Here is a 21,137-nt window from a genome sequence, read left to right on the forward strand (position 1 = left end):
CTTCTTTGATCTAAACAATCAAAGAGCCAAAGATCTATGGCAACCCATGTCAGCACATCTCTAGCCGAGGGGCAATCCACCAACCGACCTCCACTTTTCAATGGATCTAATTACACCTATTGGAAAGCTCGGATGAAAATATTCATTCAAGCACTCGACTATGATATGTGGAGTATCATAGTGAACGGTCCTCACACACCCATTAAAATTATAGATGGTGAGGAATCAACCAAATCCGAGAAAGAATGGGATGAGGTTGATAAGAAGATGGCCCAATTAAATGCTAAAGCAATGAATGTTCTTTATTGTGCTCTTGATGCTAACGAATTTAATCATATTTCTACCTGCTCATCTGCTAAAGAAATATGAGATAGGTTAGAAGTAACCCATGAGGGAACCAATCAAGTAAAGGAGTCTAAAATCAATATGCTTGTGCATAAATATGAATTGTTTAAAATGGAGCATGATGAGTCCATAACTGGCATGTTTACTCATTTTACTGATATTATTAATGGTTTAAAGAGTCTTGGCAAGTCCTATACTAACAGTGAGCTTGTAAGAAAGATTCTCAAGTCCTTACCAAGAACTTGGGAAGCCAAAGTGACTGCCATTCAAGAAGCTAAGGACTTGAACATTCTACCCTTGGAAGAGCTTCTAGGATCATTGATGACTCATGAGCTAAGCATGAAGCAACATCAAGAGGAAGAAGTCAAAAAGAAAAGAACCATTGCCCTCAAATCCATAGCTCCACCAGATGAAGAAATTGATGACACTGAAGATGAAGAACAGGATGAAGAGATGGCACTCATTACCCGAAGATTCAAGAAATTTTTGAGAAAAAAGAAATAAGGGATGAGGAAGAGGCCATTCACAAAAGGGGAACAGAGCAAAGAAAAAGAAAAAGATCAACCCGTTATTTGCTACGAATGCAAAAAGTCGGGACACTTCAAATCCGAATGCCCTCAGTTGAAGAAAGGTCCCAAGAAGTACAAGAAGAAGGCCATGATGGCCACTTGGAGTGCGAGTGATGACTCAAGCTCCGATGAAGAAAACTCAATCGAACAAGCCAACCTGTGCCTTATGGCACACGAAAATAAGGTAATTTCTGAAACTCCTAGTGACTTTACATTTGAAGAATTACATGAAGCTTTCTATGATTTAGTTGATGAATTAAAGAAACTAGGAACGAAGAACAAAGAGCTAAAATTAAAAAATCAATCTTTATTGAAACAAATTGAAAATATTTCAATTGAGAAATTCACCCTACTTCAAGAAAATCAAAGCTTAAAGAATGAAATTGTCAAGCTAAAACCAATAGTAGAAAAGTTTACCTTGAGTTCAAATAAACTTAATATGATTCTTGATAATCAAAAGGCTGTGTATGATAAGGCTGGACTTGGCTATAATTCCTTGAAGAAACAAAAATATCTGAAAAATATTTATGTAAACTCTTTAAGTAACAAGTCTTCTAATATTACTTGCTTCAAATGTGGTAGAGTAGGACATAAGTCATACACTTGCTTCTCTAACAAATCTGCAAACTCAACTGTAAAGAAAATATGGGTTCCAAAAGGAACCATTATGACTAACCAAAAAGGACCCAAGAAAGCTTGGGTACCTAAAACAAAAATTTGACTTTTGCTTGCAGGTGTGTCTAGCATCCCAAGGAGGAAACAGGAAATGGTATCTTGACAGTGGATACTCGAGACACATGACTGATGATGAATTCTAATTCATCACTCTTGATGCTAAGGATGGAGGGATGGTCACCTTTGGAGATAATAGCAAAGAAAAGATCATCGGTATAGGTAACATTAGTATCACTCCCTCCAAATACATTGAAAATATTTTGTTAGTAGATGGTTTAAAGCATAACTTACTAAGCATTAGTCAATTTTGTGATAAAGGATATAAGGTTGTTTTTGAATCATCTGTTTGCATTGTAACTAGTCCTATTAATGATAACATTAAATTTATTAGACATAGACATGGTAATATTTATATGGTAGATTTAAATGATTTAACCAAAATAAACATGCAATGCCTAGTGTCCTTGAATGCTAAAGTTAATGAGACTAGTTGGCTTTGGCATCGCAGACTTGCACACATTAGCATGCATTCTCTTTCAAAATTAATTAAGAAAGAATTAGTTCTTGGTTTGCCAAAACTGAATTTTGAAAAGGATAGAATTTGTGATGCATGCCAACTAGGTAAACAAACAAGAGTTTCGTTTAAATCCAAAAATATTGTTTCTACCTCTAGACCTTTAGAGCTTTTGCATATGGACTTATTTGGACCTACTAGAACCACTAGTCTAGGAGGAAAACGATACGGTTTTGTAATTATATATGATTACTCTCGTTTTACTTGGATTTTCTTTTTAGCACACAAAGATGAAATATTTCATGTTTTTACTAAATTTTACCGAAACGTCACTAATGAGAAAGGATTTTCAATTCAAAATATTCGAAGCGATCATGGAACTGAATTTGAAAATCAAGACTTTAAAAACTTTTGTGATGAAAAGAGAATTGGCCATAACTTCTCTGCTCCTAGGACATCCCAACAAAATGGGGTAGTAGAAAGGAAAAACAAAACCTTAGAAGAAATGGCCCGTACCATGCTTTGTGAAAGCAACCTTCCAAGATATTTTTGGACGGAAGCAATCAACACAGCATGTTATATTTTAAATCGTGCCTTGATTAGACAAATTTTAAAGAAAACCCCCTATGAGCTTTGGAAAGAAAGAAAACCTAATATTGCTTATTTTCATATTTTTGGTTGCCGATGTTATGTGTTAAATAATGGTAAAGAAAGACTTGGAAAATTTGATGCTAAATCAGATGAAGCAATCTTTCTTGGTTACTCCTCCACTAGTAAAGCTTTTAGAGTTTTTAACAAAAGAACCTTAGTAGTAGAGGAGTCCATACATGTTGTCTTTGATGAATCTAACGATCTTCCTTCAAGGAAGAATGAAAGTGTTGATGATGTAGATCCTCTTATAGAAGGAATGAAGGAGATCACTCTGAAAGATTCAACAATTCAAGAGGATAAGGAACATGAGGACAAACAAGATGAGGGAGGTGAAGAACATCAAGAACAACCTCAAGGTACAAATGACCTACCCAAAGAATGGAGGTATGTTCACAATCACCCTAAGGAGCTAATTATTGGTGATCCTATGCATGGGGTAAAAACTCATTCTTCACTTAGAGATGTATTTAATTATTGTGCTTTTGTATCTCATCTTGAACCAAAAACTATTGAAGAAGCTGAAAATGATTATAATTGGATTAATGCAATGCAAGAGAAACTTAATCAATTTGAAAGAAATAATGTATGGACTTTAGTATCAAGACCTAAAAATCATTCAATAATTGGCACAAAAAGGGTCTTTAGGAACAAATTAGATGAACATGGAAATATAATAAGAAATAAAGCAAGGTTGGTTGCTAAAGGTTATAATCAAGAAGAAGGGATTGATTTTGATGAGACCTTTGCACCTGTTGCTAGATTAGAGGCCATTAGACTTCTACTTGCATATGCTTGCTTTATGAAATTTAAATTATTTCAAATGGATGTCAAAAGTGCATTTTTGAATGGATATATTACTGAAGAAGTCTATGTAGAACAACCCCCAGGATTTGAAAATCATGCTTTTCCTAATCATGTTTTTAAATTAAATAAAGCTTTATATGGATTAAAACAAGCACCTAGAGCTTGGTATGATAGGCTAAGCAAATTCTTACTAAATAATAATTTTTTAAGAGGTAATGTAGACACAACTCTCTTTATTAAAAGAAATCAAAATGATATGTTAGTTATACAAATTTATGTTGATGATATAATTTTTGGGTCTACTAATGAATCTCTTTATCAAGACTTTGCTAAGCTCATGCAGGGGGAGTTCGAGATGAGCATGATGGGAGAACTTACCTTCTTCCTCGGACTTCAAATCAAACAAACAAAAGAAGAAATCTCCATCACCCAAAGCAAGTACACCAAGGAACTACTCAAAAGATTTGGAATGGAGAACTCCAAACCAATTGGCACACCCATGAGCCCCTCATGTAAGCTTGACAAGGATGATGAAGGTAAATGTGTAGACTTAAAATACTATAGAGGTATGATTGGCTCTCTATTATATTTAACTGCAAGTAGGCCTGATATCATGTTTAGTATTTGTTTATGTGCTAGATTTCAATCTAATCCTAAAGAATCTCACTTGAATGCTGTTAAAAGAATCCTTAGATATTTAAATGGTACTCAAACTCTAGGATTATGGTACTCTAAGGACTCACTAATTGACTTAATAGGATATTCAGATGCTGATTTTGCTGGATGTAGATTAGACAGAAAAAGCACTAGTGAAACTTACCAATTTCTTGGAGTTAATCTAATCTCTTGGTTTAGCAAGAAACAAAATTCGATAGCACTGTCTACGGCTGAGGCCGAATACATTGCAGCCGGAAGTTGTTGTGCTCAAATCTTGTGGATTAAGCAACAACTCGAAGACTTTGGTATCAAACTTAATGAAACACCAATAAGATGTGACAACACAAGTACCATAAATCTATCTAAAAATCCAATCCAACATTCAAGATCTAAACATATTGAAATAAGACATCATTTTATAAGAGAACATGTTCAAAACAAAAATATAATTTTTGAATATATTTGCACTGAAAATCAATTAGCTGATATCTTTACAAAGGCCCTTAGTGAGGATAGATTCTGTGAAATTAGGAGAAATCTAGAAATTCTTGATCCTTTTGCCTAAATGTTCCTCGAATTTCAAGAAATCAATGTCAAAATTTATTTGAGCTAAATTTTCATCATCTCTCTTGGACCTAAATGCTCAAGATTATCATTCTCACAACTTGTCATTGAGCAAAATTTCTTCTCTCAAAATTTTAAATTTTTTTGGAATTTATTCATATTTTTTCTGAATTTTTGTGATTCATGAGTCGACCCCCTAGGGTCGACCCAATGGCATACTTGAAATTATTGCCAACTTCCCACGGATTCTTTTCTTTTTAACTTGAAGCCCATTCATGAGCTGACTCATTCTTCTTCTTCATCTTCCTCCCTCCAAGACTCGTCATCCTCATCATTTGTTCTCTCCAAAACCAAGGATTTAGCCCAAGATCATTCTCCCTTCACATCTCCACCTCAAATCACCCCTTGGGAAAGGAGCTTCTCGCATCCTTCTCCTTTGATTGAAGCGGTTGGAGCGTGCCCTAGCTTCCACCGTTCTTCTCAAAATCATCATTTCTCTCCGCCAAAATCTCTTTTCATCCTCTAGTAACCTTCCTTCTCCTCACCCATTTGATCTTCCGAGTTACTCTGCCTGCTCTTGTGGTGAGAATGGCTCCAAAGATGAAACTTCCTCAAAGAAGAAAATCAGTCCGTGCACTGGAAGAAGGCATCCGCAGAAAAAGGTAAGCTTCTCAGACCACCTCTGCTCCCATTCTGGCTTCAGTGTCTGCACCAGGTCCCTCTCAGTCTTCCCTTAGCCCTAGCAAATCCCTCTCTCTGACAGAAAGGTAGAAACCGGCAAGAATGTGGATTTTAGATTCTTTGAAAAAGAAGGTTTCTCCTTTGGGACAAAGATCAAAAACCAAGGTTGGAGATTTTACTGTTCTCTCAAGGAAGTTACTTATGTAGACTTGGTTAGAGAGTTTTATCTAAATCTACACTATGGCAATGGAACAGTAACCTCTACTGTTAAGGGAATTGATATCTGTCTAGATCCTATTATTTTGGGAGAGATTCTACATTTGCCCTGTGAGGGATATTCTTACATGGAACTCCCAGTGAAGGAAGAGGGGATCAATGTAATTTTAGGAGGAACCTACTCGGGAAGTCTAAATAAATTAGAAGCCAAAATCTTGTCAATTGAAATGAGAATCCTACATCAATTAGTGACAAAGCTTTTCTTCCCAAGGAGTGGTAGGCATGACCTCCTTTCTGGCCGAGATATCTGTATAATGTTTCATGTGATCACTCAAACCCCCCTAAACCTCCCTGCTTTAATGATTGAGGCCATGAGAGAGACACTGAACAGATCCAAGGTACATTTGCCTTTTGGTATAGCCCTTACACTGATTTTCAGGAGGTTTGGAGTCAGTTTTGAGAGGGAGGCATCTGCTAAGCTTTCTCATGCAGACACCATCAACCAACACACTCTACACCACATGGGATTCACTAGGATTGATGGTGGTTGGATCAAGGGTACAGAAGAAAGAGCTAAGGAGAGAGCTGAGGATAGAGTTGAGGACAGAGCTGAGGAAGAAGGTCCCTCATCTCCTCTCCATGACTTCAGGGCAGCATCTCCAGTTATCCAATTTATTTCAGACCTAGAGGCTGGCCCTTCAGAGTTCACAAGGAGGCACACACCTGTTCAGCAGCCAGACAGCAGAGCACCTTCCTCAGAGTTCAGATTGGCTGATGATCAGATTGAGCAGATTTCTCAGCGTGTGGCTTCCTTGCTTTCTCATCAGTGGAGCACTTCTACATTTGCACTGGGATCCACATCATTGGATACATCTGATCAGACCTTGATCCCCCATATCTTCACTGTATTTCAGATGATCACAGATCAGTTAGTTCGGATTCAGCAGCTCGAGGATTGCATTTTGAGACTGACTGGGAGAGTACTTGACTTGCAGGGGCAAGTCTTAGCTTTGGCCCATCCTCAGCCATAGGAGTCCACTATTGAGGTCACAGACCTTACTGCGGAGGCTGGCAGGCTCAGAGGTGCATTGGAGGGTGGTTATGAGTTCTTGAGGAGAGAAATCAGAAGCTCTAGTGAGCATGCTTCTACACAGTTTACTGCACTGCTTCAGTCTGTTTCGAGAGCTCTGAACGTTCTTGATTCCATCAGGCTCTCTCTTGCAGTCCAGTCTTTGACCTCTGAACGTTCTCAGCCTCCAGGATCATCTCGCCCACCTACTCATGCCAGCACCTCCACTCGTGGCAGAGGCAGACGGGGTAGAGGACGAGCTCCTGGTCGTGATCCATCATCTCCCCACCCCATCTCTGATACATCTGATTCCGATCCATAGAGTCATGAGCACTACTAGATCCTTGTTGTTTAATCATGTCTGTTGTTCTTTCTAGGATCTGTCATTTTGGGCCATGTAATGATGTTAACTAGTTGACTTTTATATTATGAAATATGTATTGAAACAACTATGGTTTTAATCATCTTTTAATTATATATCTACTCTTTGTAATGGTATCAATCATCTCTCGATTATATATCTTCTCTTTGGTATCATTAATGTTGCTAATTCATATCTATGGTACTAAATGGCATATTTTGTTTTATGATTGCTGTATTCAGGGGGAGTAAACATTGATGATTAGCACAAAAAGTTTGAAGAAGCACTAAAGAGAGAATGTATTCAAAAAAAGAGGGGGAGTTATCAAATGTTTGATGATGTCAAAAAGGGAGAGAAATTAAAAAAAAGTATCAAAAGCAAGATTATTAAATGACTTAAAAATACAATGAGTGAATTGCTAAGCAAAAGTATCAAAAGAGAGATAAATAAGAGAGATAAATACAAAACTTAATAATAAAATGAGTGAGTTGGGAGAAATTAACAAGATTGCTAACAAAATGAATGAATTGCTCTGATACCAATTGCTAAGCAAAGCAAATGAGCAACCTTTAAAATTACTTCTTAGACATGCTCTGATATGCTTTAAAATTTGACATGCTCTCATATACTTTACAATTAATTCTTAAACATACAATAATACAATTAGTTGTTAAACTTGCTCTGATATCAAAATCACATAATCAAATGAGCAAATTTTTAAATCATTAAGCAATAGGCAAATTATTTATGCAAATGGGCACATGTATCACATGCCAAAAGAATCAATCTTCTTTTCAAGCAAATGCACTTATAAGTTGGTAGTAAATCTCCTGTTTATCTTCAAACTGCCTAAAATGCATTTCATTCTTTTGAAATTCATGTTCATTGATTCATATAAATACTTTTGTTCAAATATTTTGTCATCATCAAAAAGGGGGAGATTGTTGCTCCTTAGATTGATTTTGATGATTACAAAGCAGTTGAAGGGGTACCAATGATTTTCACTTGAAAAAGACTTATTGCTCTTCAGAGGCAAAATTATAATTTTTATCAAAATCTTAATTTGATAGTATCAAATGATAGAATAAAAGATTTGTGATCCAATGGTGAAAATTTTATTGATTTTGGACTTGTATTTTGAAAGTTATGCATGTTTGAAAATCATGAGTCGACCCGTGAGTCAACTCATGGCACAATGAGCTGTTTGGCATGCAGATTTTTTGGCTTGGCACAACCTGTGAGTCGACTCATGAGTCGACCCCCAAGGCATGAGTCGACCCATGAGTCGACCCCTGCAGTTTTTAGGCCAAAAATCATAGAACCTTGTTTTCTGGTGATTCTCTGATGTTCTTCCACAGAGGTCGACCCATGAGTCGACCCCCAGGCATAAGTCGACCCATGAGTCAACCTCTGTGACGGAATTTTTCCGCAACGGCTAGTTTTTAACCCATTTTAAGTGCTTTTAATGCTCGTTTAAAGTGATCTAACGGCTCTTTTTCAGTCTAGAATATTTTCCACTATTTCTTAAAGCTATAAAAGGGATAAAAATATGGAAATCAACAACAAGAACAAGGAGAACAAAAGAAGAACAAAAAGAAGAAAAAGAGAGGATTCAAAGAGAGAGATTTTGAAAAAGAGATTTCAAGCCAACGTTTCAGCCCTAAGCAAGTGCTCATTCAAATCTTTCAAGAAGCCTTCAATCCAAGCTCACCAACTCCTCAAGTGCTCTTTGAAGTCTCCATCCACCTTGAAGAAATTCAAAAAGGGTCTTCTTCTTTTAAGTAAAGTGTATTTAAAGTTATATTTGCTCATTGAAGGAGCTTTCTTTGTGCTTAATTGTGCTATAAACTGTTATACTCAGTTTGAGTGATTGGTTTTATTTTGGAAGGGTTCCAAAATAAGAAAAGGTTGATCCGAACCTTGAATCGGAGTGTATAGGGTTGGCTTGTACCCGAAAAACAAGTAAACTAGCTTGGGATAGCTAGAGTCGGAGTTTCCGATGTTTGTATTCGGGTTGAATACAAGATTAGTGGATTGGAATTCTCAAGTAGGAGCTTAATAGTAGAGTGCTCGATATATGATTACGTTCGATGATGAATGTACTCCTACATTTCATTTGTATGTCATAATAGTGTCTCCACACTCCTTAGTTAAGAGAATAACCAACTCATATGGTACACAATGACCTATACTTGATATCGCTATCGTCCTAGTAATAGCATATTGTTTGGTCGCGAACATTTTTAAGGACTTAATGACAAATCCTCCTTTGTCGATTAATTTTAGTCCTAAGGACTTTATTACAACACAGGAGTTTCAAGATGGATAATTTGTAATGAAAATGCCAAATAATTTTTATTAATAAAAATTTATATATAATTTATAAGATGAGCACAATCATAAACTGGCTGACGATTGGATTTGGGACATAGTTTCCAACACTCTCATCATTTTCAAACCTCCTACTTACCTGAAGTCTTTGCAACACATTACAAATTAGACTTTCAGTATCCAAAAAAACTCAGGTAGGAGTATCACAAATAGAAAAATTTAAGGAGTTATTATATAACTATCTTGACCAGCAACCATTTGCTAATTTCTCTTCTTAGCCTGTTTGGATCAAGAGAACCAAGATATTAAGGATAATTCTTCTTCCAATGATCTAGCTTCTTACAAAAGAAGTACTCTACCTGATTCTGATCTACTTTGAGCTTCTTGGTTAGTTCTAGCCAAAGAACACTGTTCAACTTCTGATACTACCTATCGAAGTTAAGTCCTATAAGTATGTCATTGTCTAACAGTGAGGAGAGCAGCAATTTACTAGCCATTACCAAAAAAAAAATATAAGACCTATTGTATATAAATTATTTAAACTTAAAGACTTAGACTTTAGTCTAAATGTTCTCTCACAATTTTATTCAAATTAGTAGTCTCTATCTTCAATTCAAAGAATTATATTAATTTCATAGTAGGTACTAGAATCCACACAGATTGCATTCGGACCCAAGTGTGGCTCGACGAACCCTAGTGCATCTATGGGTAGGTTTTAACCAATTATTTTTTCAAATAATTTCTAGCAATCAGGTTTTGCCTCAGACATCTCTTCAGCAGGTGTGTGGTGCCTCCACTGAAATTTTGGTTAGGTCCAACTATTAATATGACTATACCAAGTACATCCAACAAAATGAATATCCAAGCTTGAGTGTGGCTCGACCAACCTGACCATTGATCTGAAAAGTACAATAAGATAGTCATATGATGAATGATAATTTCAATACTCAATAGACACCAGACATGTGGTGCCTCCAATGTCTCTTTAGAATATTAAACCTATTATCATGCACCTTAATGAGAGGCTATGAATTTATTATCCCCATAACTTATTCATTTTAAGAACCTAATAATTTTAAAAAATTATTTATATATTTAAAAGAAGAGATTAACCAACAATCAACAATCCTCCTACTGACTTCACTAAGTCTTTAAAGAGGACTAGAGAATAAGCTGGTTCAGAGGCACCTAAATCAATCATACTGATTAACCTAAGATCCTTCCACCGACTTTACTAAGTCATTAGAAGATAAGATGGGTTCAGGTCACACCTTAATTAGTTAGCTCAATCATATGACTGACTAACCTAGTTGGTATGGATTAGCTTGAATCAATAAGCAACCTAATCAAAGGCTAATTGACCACATTAGCCAGATAAGTGAGATCGATAAGAGGGTCTGCCAAGGCTTGCCTTAGAATCATTGAAATGGCCAAGTAAGCAGACTGTCAGTTAAAAACCATCAATCATATTATCATATTATCATATTAATACTGTCAAACTTATCTTAAACACTAATTGATTTATTAGTTTTGATTGGGTCTGCCTAAAGACTCGAATCCGACCACTAAGCCATGATCAGGTCTAATTGGCATAATCAAACTCATGGACTTTGATCAACTACAACTATTGAGCCTGATCAAGAGAAGACTTGATCTAATTTAATTCAACTCTTGGTTAGATTTAATCAATTTTTTAATTTAGTCTATATTTGATTCTAACCCCTAGCCCAATTAATTGACCTGCTCCAAACTAACCCATAACTCTATATTTTATGGAATGTCTTTAGATCATAAATTCACAATTCTAGATCTAAAGTTTTAACTCTTAATTCTTAATTGTGTAGAAAGATGAAATAATTTCAAATGTAAACTTCTTTACATTAATATTTATGCAAAATAATTCTATTTAGAAGTTTGAGTCAATTCATCTTGAGACAAACAAAAAATAATTTTTTGAGCCTATGCAATTTGAGTTGGCTCAACAGAGAAACCAATTTCTTGGCCTATAAAATCAAGTCGGCTCATCAGTAAACCAAGCTGGCTCGAAAGCATTTCGAGTCGACTCCAATCGAATTGAGTTGACTGACCAGACTAAATAGCAACTCCTTACTAAATTTTAGATCAGAATATTTTACATAAATGGTTTCAATATTTTAGATCAGATCCTAGGATTTTGAATCTAGGGTTCTGCAGAAAGTAAGTTTTAGGTATGAGTTCTACAAAACATATATATCACATATATAAATTCTAGATTCAAAACAAATCAAAAAATACATATCTAACATATGCATTATAGGATCTAAATCTAAAATATGAAATGTATACAATTTTTGTTCATGGTTCTTCTTCATAAAATATCACAGTAGTATCCCTATACATCATAAGAGAATCCCATCGAATGAGAAGAGAAAATCTTTAAATCTCATTTGCTCTTATGATCGGATAGTCTGATGATGCACAATCTGAGTACTAGACTACTAGGATATTTAATCTTTATGGCTTTCTTCTATTTTGCTGCACTTTCTCCCTTTCTTTTTTGTAATGTGGCGCTGAGGATGCCATCCTTTTTCTTGTAAAAATTTTTGTAAGGTGGCACTGAAGATGCCATCCTTCTTCTTGTAAATATCTTTTAGTAAGGTGGCATTGAAGATGCCGTCCTTCTTCTTATAAATAATTTTTTATAATGTGGCACTGAAGACATCATCCTTCTTGTAAATATCAAAATGAATAAAAATTTATTTTTTGTAAGCTTGTGTATTTTAACTTAACACATGAAGGCTAACCTCGACATAAGGCTCTTAGAATTATTTTGATCTGGGTCAACCCAGACCTTAGGAATTTAAATGAGCTCGTTCCAATCTGAGATAAAATTATCCTGAATGAATCTTGTTGAATGTGGCTCAGTCAGAGAGCCACCGGCTCTGCTCGATAAATAACATCTTGGTCCTACTCTGCAAACAGTAACTTTGCTCTGCCCCGTAGGTGACAGCTTGGCTCTGCCTTGCAGACGGCGGTGTGGTTCTGCCCTGCAGGAAAGAGGTAGTGTGTGCTTGGCTCATCTTGTGAGTAGAGCAGCATGTGCACTTTTTATTATTATGCAAGAGGTAGCATGTACCCGTGGGCAGCATGTGCACATCTCATCTTCACACGAGAGGCAGCATGTGCCCCTAGGTAGCGTATGCACATCTCATCTTCACATGAGAGGATCTCATCAAAATTTTGAACCTATTGGAAGAGATGTATACTTCTCATCTTTACATGAGAGGCAGCATGTGCCCATAGGCAGTGTATGCACATCTTGTCTTCACATGAGAGACAGCATGTGCCCATAGACAACATGTGCACATCTCATCTTCACGCAAGAGGTAGCATATGCCTGTAAGCAGCATGTGCATATCTCATCTTCATGTGAGAGACAACATGTGTCTGTAGGCAAGTGTGCACATCTCATCTTCATGCGAGAGACAATATGTACCCATAGGTAGCGTGTGCACATCTCATCTTCATACGAGAGGCAGCATGTGTCCGTAGGCAGTGTGTGCTCATCTCATCTTCACACAAGAGGCAACGTGTGTCCGTAGACAGTGTATGCACGTCACGCGATCATAAAGTGAGAGTCTTATAAGTTATCACTCTGAAAGTCCCTTAGGGTCTCCCTCTACTTTCCACATGACTCGAGCTTTGATAGGATCTTGTAAGTTAGCCCCACTTCCAAGTCACTGAGGTTTGTTCACCAAATTATGGATCGAGGGTCTTATAAATTAGCCCTTTGAAGGTCCCTTAAAGTCTCCCTCCGCTTCTCATACAACTCAAGCTTTGATGGGGTCTTGTGAGTTAACCCTGCCTCCAAGTCGTCGAAGTTTGGTCGTTGATCATCAAGGATCCTTATAGTTAGCCCACATCTATTAGACATAGTTTCGATCAAAGGAATTCTTCACAGTGAAAGAAGTTGAGATCATTCATAATGCTAGAACAAGCAGAGATTAGTGAATTTGAGCATTTGTATTGATATATAATGACATAAAATTACAATATCACTGATGATGTATGCATAGGTTGGTGGAGTTCCAAGGTCTAGGGAGTGGAGTCCAATCGAGTTGCTTGAGGCGATAGGTCCCCGGACATACTACCTCATCCACCTAATAAGGACCTTACCAATTGGGTGATAGCTTTTCCTGCTCAGTGGACTGTGAGACTTTAGCTCACCGCTATACCAAGTCACCAACTCAAATTTCCATAATTTTGATCTAGATGTTGTAGTACCTGGCCACTCTCTGATGACAGGCAGCCATTTTGATAGCGGCACGCTCCCTGCTTTCTTCGATCAAGTCGACGTTGGCTCAGAGTCACACAGAGTTGGTATCTTCATTATATTTCTTGACTCTAAGAGATGAGAGTCTGAATTTCAGAGGGATGACTGCTTTGGTTCCGAATGCAAGGTTGAAAGGAGTCTCTCCCATCAGAAGCCTTTGAGTGGTTCGATAGGCCCATAGCATATGATGAAGCTCATCCGCTCAGGACCCCCAAGTCCGATAAATTCTAACATTGAAGCCTTGTAGGAGAATTTTGTTGATCACCTCTACCTCTCCATTCACCTACAGGTGGCCAACTGAGGTAAAGCAGTGCTCTATTCCATATTTTCTGTAGAATTCAAGTAGTCAGGCACCACTAAACTACCTGTCGTTATCTGTAATCAGGACTTAAGGAAGATCATAACGGCAGATGATTAATTTCTAAATAAAATCTTTTACTTTCGCCTTAGATATACGAGCCAGGGATTCGGTCTCGACCCACTTTATAAAATAGTCGATAGCCACCAACAGGAACTTATGCTGATTGGGCATGAAAGGGAAAAGACCAAGGATATCTATCTCCCATTGAGTGAATGGCCATGGGGTGCTGATGGGAGTTAGAAGTATTGCCGGTTGATGCTGATATTGGAGATCCTCTGGCATCAATCGTAGTTTCTGAGAAAGGTACCTACATCCTATTGTATAGTGGGCCAATAGTAGTCTTGTCGAAAGATTTTGTAAGAAAAGAACCTACCCCCCAAGTGGCTTTCGAAGATTCCTTCGTGGATGTCCTATAGTGCATAATCTATCTCGGATGGGTGTAGATATTTCAGGAGAGACAAGGAGAATATCCTCTTGTATAGTTTGTCATCATGTAAGACATAGCAGGCAGCTTGTTTCTTTATCTTTTGGGCTTCCTTGGTCAGTGGGTAGCTCATCTGACCTAAGGTACTTAAGTAGGGGATCGATCTTGCAGGGTTCTTCATCAACTTGCTGGACAACAAGAGGCTCCTTGATAAGTGGTATATTTTTATATTTATTATAGGTATTTTTAATAATTTATGGTATTAACATCTTCTTAAAAACCTAATTTCATGAATTTATTAAATTTTTTTGAAAAATAAATAATTTTAAAAAAAATATGAAATTAGATATATTTATGAAAAATAAGATGTTAATTTAATTGAGCAATTTAAGCACCAAAATAAAAAAAATTGAAAAATTTAATGCATATTTTTTTCAATTTTTCAGATGAAAATTAAAGCAAAAATAGAGCCAAAATACCTTTAAAAAACTTTAAAAATAGCCTCCGATGCATGGTGGACCAGTCGATCAGTCCACGAAATCAGGACGCGGTCCACCAGAGATCTCACGCGGTCTACAGGTATGGTTCACAAGTGGGCGAAAGCTATTTTACATGATCGAACGGTCAAAAACTCATCCATCAAGAGATCCAACGGTCTAGATTTGTGCCGACTTTGAATAGAACTTTTCTGCGCAATCCAACGGCCCAGAATCAATCTAAGGCACAATCCAATGGTTGAGAATGAATTTGATTGGAATAAGGAGATTAAAAGCTAGATTTTGATCAAATTTGGGCGGTCCACAGCTAATCGAACGGTCAGAAATATTTCTAGGAGATCAATACATTTTCTAAGGATTTTAGGACTCCTTTTGTCATCAAAAAAATATCCAAAAGTCATCTATAAATAGGAAGTCCGGGAATAAGCTTTAGGAGGAGAAAAAATCAGAGAAAAAGCAAAGAAAAAATAGAAAAAAAATTAAAAAGCTTTAAAGATCAATTATTGGGAGATTATGGAGCTAGAGAGCTTGATGCGAGGCTAAATTCCTTCAATCCAGAAATATGATGAAGCCTGTAAATAAATTTTTATTTTTTTATTTAATTTTTATCAATAAAATTATGCTTTTATTTCAAAAAAAAAATTTAAAAGTTATCAAGTAAGTTAGTATTTAGCATTTAAGCACCAGATTACATTTAAGAATTGAGTTAAACCAAGTATTTTTAAAAGAAAATTGATGTACAGACCAGAGAGTTTGTGAGATATCGAGAGATCAAGTATTAAGAAAACTCAATAAGAAGTTAAGTTTAAAACTTAAATAATTTTTTTTGAGTATTTTTAAATTTTTTTATCAGTATCAAAAAAGAGTTTATTTTTTATGGACTTATGTAGGGTAACTATACGTTTCTTCATATATTTAAAAAAAAAAATTTCAAGTACTTCATACTGAGTAATCTGGTCTCTTTTTCTAAGCAAGCATTGAGTTTCACATCAAAAGGTATGAAGGGCAAAGAAGCTTTATTGTAAAGTTAGTTTTAACTCGTAGCCTGTTTGATTCGAGCAAGTAGGTTCGAGAGATATTCTATACCTAGTGCCCTAAAGCCATCTGGTTTGAGAGTCATTGACTGAAAACTCGCTACATAGGTCAAACAGAAAGCTTAAGGGGTTAAGACACTCAATAGCGGTACAATGGTAAAAAAAAAAAGAGTTCAATAAATGAAGGATGGAAGTAACAATGTACTTGTCCATAAGAAGGTTGATGATTTAGAAATAAAGGTAGAAATAATTTTTAAAAAAATTTAGAAAAAATTTAGTATTTTTAGTTTAACTCTTATATTGATTAGTATTAATACTCTAATGCATACCTCGCTCACGCTCTGCTGTATATCAGTGGTCTTTTTAAAATTATTTGATGAAATTTGAGACTTTAAGTTAAATGGTACTTAAATCTAAATTTTTTCTTTACTCGAGGACAAGCAAAGTTCAAGTTGGGAGGGTGTGATAAGTGGTATATTTTTATATTTATTGTAGATATTTTTGATAATTTATGGTGTTAACATCTTCTTGAAAACCTAATTTCATGAATTTATTAAATTTTTTTGAAAAATAAATAATTTTAGAAAAAATATGAAATTAGATATATTTATGAAAAATAAGATATTAATTTAATTGAGCAATTTAAGTATCAAAATGAAGAAAAATTTTTGAAAAATTTAATGCATATTTTTTTCAATTTTTTAGGTGAAAATCAAAGCAAAAATGGAGCCAAAATACCTTTAAAAAATCTTTAAAATAGCCTCCAATGCATGGTGGACCAGTCGGTCGATCCACGAAATCAGGGTGTGGTCCACCAAAGATCTCATGTGGTCTACAAACAGTTCACAGGCGGGCAAAAGCTATTTTGCACGATCGGACGGTCGAAAACTTATCCATCAAGCGATCCAACAGTCCAAATTTGTGCCAACTTTGAATAGAACTCTTCTGCGCAATCCGACGGCCCAGAATCAATCTAAGGCACAATCTAGTGGTTGAGAATGAATTCGATTGGAATAAGGAGATTAAAAGTTGGATTTTGATCAGATCTGGGTAGTCCACAGCTAATCGAATGGCTAAGAATATTTTTAGAAGATCAATACATTTTCTAAGGGTTTTAGGACTTCTTTTGTAATCAAAAAAATATACAAAAATTATCTATAAATAGGAGATCCGAGAATAAGCTTTAGGAGGATAAAAAATCAGAGAAAAAATAAAAAAAAATTCAAAAAATTTTAGGGATCAATTATTGGGAGATTATGGAGCTAGAGAGCTTGATGCGAGGCTAAATTCTTTCAATCCAAAAATATGATGAAGTCTGTAAATAGATTTTTATTTTTTTTATATTTAATTTCTATATAATAAAATTATATTTTTATTTCATATCTTTTGGTATTGATCCAGCCTACACGGCTTATATCCTCTATTGACGTGCCGTGATCTCTGGATACAGTACATACTTTGGAGAGATAGATCGTAGTATGTTAGATTGAATCTTAGATCTTGTAATTGAATTTAGATAGTTTATACTCTAATAGGACGAGCTATAATCTACTGATACAATCCGTATCCCTTAGAGATAAACTATACTAATACCATAATTACAAGAATTAAATATTGTAACAAAAAAAGGAAGAAAGTAAATCTCTTTGCATGGTGGATTCAGAATTCCTGGGTTATTTCTCTGAATAATTTTCTTTCATAATTTAATTTATACTTTTGATTTCTTGCTATTATATTTCTTGTTAATCCTTCTGCAATCAATTCTCTTTTATTCTTTTTTTCAAAAAAAAAAATAATCACCCTAGATCCCCATGGAAACGATCCCTACTCATCCTATCATATAGTTTGAGTTAATTTTTATTCTTGACTGCCTACGACAGCAATCACTCCTCAAGGGTCGAGGCTTTGAGCATCTCAAAGTAGGTCCCATTCTTCAAATCAACGGGCAACAAGACTGATATCTTTGATAGTACATCTGCCCTAGCATTGTCAGTTCTAAGAACCTATTGAATGTCAAAGCTTACAAAGATTGAGGTTAAATCTTTTACCTTCTGGAGATACTTCTTCATATTCTCCTCTTGTGCCTTGTATCCGCCCTTTGTGTGCCCCACCACCAGTGGGAGTCGCTGAAGACTTTCAGTTGCTGGACTCCGACTTCTCTCACCACCTTGAGACTGGCAAGTAGAGCTTCATATTCTATCTCATTGTTGGTGGTTGAAAATTCAAAGTGTAGTGCATATCCTACAACATCACCTTTAGGATTCGTCAAGATTAGCCTAGCTCCAGCTCCAGAAGCATTCGATGAACCATCAATGTGCAGCATCCATAACTCCTTAGGGTCAGATCCTACATCTATCTCCTCACCCCTTGAGCTTTCATCAACTTCAGAGCATTCGGTAGCCCTTGAGCCTTCTCCACCATGTGAGCTCTGCTTGTTCAAGATGATACATTCCAGGATGAAGTCCGCTAGTACTTGGGCCTTGATAGCAGGGCTTGGATGATACTGCATATCCAGTTTGGCAAGTTCTAGCACCCATTTTGTAATCCACCTTGAGGTATTTGAATGGTTGAGAACAGCCTTAATCGGTTGATTTGTGAGTAGCACCATTGCATGAGCTTGGACATAAGGCCGCAGCTTTCTCATTGTGACAATCAGTGCAAAAATTAGATTCTCGAGCTTAGAGTATCTGGTCTCCATGTTATGAAGGATTTTGCTGGACAAGAACTGCGCTGATCGCCACTATAGAAATAACAAGGTACAACAGCAATTCCTCATCGGACTGAGGCTTTGCGAGCAGTGGTGGAGAACTGAGATATTACTTTAAATCCTCAAATACCTTTTGACATTCAATAGTCTATTGAAAGTCTTTTGACTACCTGAGGGTCTCAAAAAATGGGAGACACCTCTTAGCCAATCTGAAGATGAAGCGATTGAGCAAAGTGATTCTGTCACTGAGATGCTACACCTCTCCAAATATTTTTGGCATAGTCTTCTCAAGAATTATCCTGATCTTCTCGAAATTTACCTTGATGCCTCTTTGAGAGATCATGAATTTCAAGAACTTTCTGGCAGTAGCTCCGAAGGCACACTTCACTAGATTCAGCCTCATCTAGAATCGATGGAGGATGCTGAAGGTCTCCTAGAGGTCTACAATATGGTATGGGACTACACGGCTCTTGACCAACATATCATCTACATACATCTTCATATTACAGTCAAATTGATCTTTAAATATCTTGTCCACCAACTGCTGAAAGTAGCTCCTACATTTTTCAAGCTAAAGGACATCATCCTGAAATAATAAAGCTCACAATCAGTAATAAAGACTATTTTCTCCTCATCTTCAAGTACTATCTAGATCTGATAATAGTCAAAAAAGACATTCATGAAGCTGAGAAGCTCATGCCCAAAAGTAGCATCCACCATCTGGTCTATCCGATGTAATGGATAGCTATCTTTCAAGCAAGCTTTGCTCAAATCGACAAAGTCGATGCACATGCATCACTTTTCATTTATCTTTTTGATCAGAATAATATTCACCAGCCAATCTGGGTACATTACTTCTTGGATGAAGCCAACTTTGAGCAGTTTATCCACTTCCTCGAATATAGCCTTCTGATGCTCTGGGTCAAAGCTCCACTTTTTTCTACTTAATCGGATGGTAGGTTGGATCCACCTTCGGGTGATGAGACATCATCTTAGAGTCAATATTGGGCATGTCTACAGCTGATTAGACAAAGAGATCTGTATTTTTTTGCAAAAGGATAGTTAGCCGATCCTTCTTTACCTCATCAACGTGTGAGCTAATCTTTACAATTTGTTGGAGATTCTCCTTCCTCAGTGGAATCTTCAGGAGGTCCTCAGATGGCTGGGCCCATTCCTCAGATAGATCATCTCTGGCATCCAATCCAATAGAAAGTTCGGGTTGGGCCCTTGCTTGGGATGGCTGGCTTTCTGCTTGAAGTTTGATGGTAAAACATTGTTGGGCCATCGCCTGGTTGCCGCTAATCTGTCCTACTCCATTCAAGGTTGAAAACTTCACCATTAAGTGGTAGCTTGACACCACGGCCTTTAGAGTCCATAAGCTCGGATGGCCAAGGATTGCATTGTAAACTGAAGGAAGCTTGACCACTAGGAAGTCAAATTGGATTGTTGTCCACTTTGGTGTAGTACCCATGATAAAAGGGAGCTTAATCATCCCCTCCAGAATCATCAAACTTTCAGAGAAACCCTAAATCGGGGTGTTAAATCTAGTTAGCTAGTTTGGGATAAACCCAATTTGGATAAAAATAGAAAAATACAAAATATCGACTGAGCTTTCATTATCAATGAATACATGGTGTATATTAAAATTAGTAATGTTTGCCATTACAACCACCGTATCATTGTGCGGGGCAAGTACACCCTCAGCATCCCACTCGATGAAGACAATGGCATCCTCGCCCTCATCTTTAAGTCTTGACCTCTTTGCCTTCGGAGGCTTTACCGACCTAGATGACCCCCAAGTTATCATGTGAATTTCACCATGGATGGGTGGGTCTTCAACTATCGTTAGTCCCCCTGCTTCCTATCTCATCGGTTGCACTGGTGCTGGCTGTGACTGAACAAAGGGAATGGCTATGGAGGTAGAGAAGGTGGCCACTGAGCTCCCGAAGGAGGTCGCTGTAGAAGCGCTCTCCCCCGGATGAAGTGATTTAGTCTCTCCTTCCTAATGAGCCTCTCAATCTTATCATGAAGCTGCAGGCAATCTTTAGTATCGTGATCGTGATCATGATGATAGAGGCAGTACTTATTCGGGTCATGATAGTACTTATTCGAGTTGCAACAGTACTCTGACTTCATCCGCATCTATGGAGGCTGGGGTAGCTTGGTCTGGATTTTCATCAACACCTCCCCCCTACAAACACTTAAGAGCATATAATTATTATAACGCCCAGAGGGTGGGGGTTGTCGATCTCTTCTTTGAGGACTTCGAGATTGATAGCTTCAGGCCCCATTCTTCCACCTCTGGAATGAGGATCAAGAGTGCTGGTGATTTCTCCCCCCCCCCCCATCTTGGAGAGCGCTCCTT

Source organism: Elaeis guineensis, chromosome 5 (genome assembly GCF_000442705.2).
Source record: "Elaeis guineensis isolate ETL-2024a chromosome 5, EG11, whole genome shotgun sequence".
NCBI lineage: Eukaryota > Viridiplantae > Streptophyta > Magnoliopsida > Arecales > Arecaceae > Elaeis > Elaeis guineensis.